This window comes from Otolemur garnettii, unplaced genomic scaffold (assembly GCF_000181295.1).
Source record: "Otolemur garnettii isolate 467f Iridium unplaced genomic scaffold, OtoGar3 scaffold00038, whole genome shotgun sequence".
NCBI classification, from domain to species: domain Eukaryota; kingdom Metazoa; phylum Chordata; class Mammalia; order Primates; family Galagidae; genus Otolemur; species Otolemur garnettii.
In genome coordinates this window covers 15,301,260-15,302,493 of record NW_003852433.1, presented here as the reverse complement: position 1 = coordinate 15,302,493, position 1,234 = coordinate 15,301,260, and the positions used below count along the sequence as shown (strand labels likewise).

Sequence of the window (1,234 nt, the reverse complement as noted above, 5' to 3'; positions counted from 1 at the left end):
CCCCAGCCTGGACCCGCCAAACAACAATGACGGCAACAGAAAAAATAGCTGGGCGTTGTGGCAGGGTGCCTGTAGTCCCAGCTACTCAGTAGGCTGAGGCAAGAGAATCGCTTAGGCCCAGGAATTGGAGGTTGCTGTGAGCTGTGTGATGCCACGGCACTCTACCGAGGGCAATAAAGTAAGACTCTGTCTCTACCAAAAAGAAATAAGACGCTGAATGTCCAGCGGCGCCTGTGGCTCAAAGGAGTAGGGTGCCGGTCCCATATGCTGGAGGTGATGGGTTTAAACCCAGCCCCAGCCAAAAACTGCAAAAAAAAAAGATGTGGATGGTCAGAACATTTTGTCTTACTTGTTTGGTTTTGAAGATCAGTCATCTTTTCCAAACCCTCTGGGAGGCTAGGGCAGGAAGATCGCTTGTTCCTCAAGATAGTTGTTGAAGCCTGGCGCGGTGGCTCACGCCTGTAATCCCAGGACTCTGGGCAGCCGAGGTGGGTGGATTGCCCTGAGCTCACAGATTTGAGACCAGCCGGAGCCAGAGCGAGACTTTGTCTCTAAAAATAGCGCGGCACTGTAGCTGGCGGCTGTGGTCCCAGCTACTTGGGAGGCTGAGGCAAAGGAATCTCTCAAGCCCAGGAGTTTGAGTTTGCTGTGAGCTAGGATGTCACCGCACTCTACCAAGGGCGACAAGTGAGACTCTGTCTCAAAGAAAAGAAAAAAAGATAAATGTTGTAGTTGTTGATGAGGTCCTACTTTGTGCCGAGTATTCTGCTAAAGTTCATGCATTAGAGATAATAAGAGCAATATTTTATACTATGTGCCAAGAACTGCTATGTGCCTTGTTTATCTCCTATAATCCTTCCAACAATTTAGGAAGGGTACTATTACGGGGAAACTGAGACTCAATAGAGGTTAAATAACAACATGGACCTGATTCCTAAAACTGGACTCTGAACCATTGGCTATAAAGATTAAATAGATGGCTCGGCGCCTGTGGCTCAAGCAGCTAAGGCGCCAGCCACATACACCTGAGCTGACGAGTTCAAATCCAGTCTGGGCCCGCCAAACAACAATGACAGCTGCAACCAAAAAATAGCCGGGGGGTGCTTGCTTCGGCAGCACATATACTAAAATTGGAACGATACAGAGAAGATTAGCATGGCCCCTGCGCAACGATGATAAGCAAATTCGTGAAGCGTTCCATATTAAAAAAAAAAAAAATAGCCGGGCGTTGTGG

General features: G+C 48.3%; 1 non-coding gene across 1 annotated transcript; it reads left to right on the top strand.

Moving 5' to 3' along the window:
• Nucleotides 1–1,100: 1,100 nt before the first annotated feature.
• Nucleotides 1,101–1,207, top strand: LOC111725363. Its single transcript, XR_002773442.1, has one exon. It is a non-coding gene; the product is annotated as a U6 spliceosomal RNA (small nuclear RNA).
• The last annotated feature ends 27 nt before the right edge of the window (nucleotides 1,208–1,234 follow it).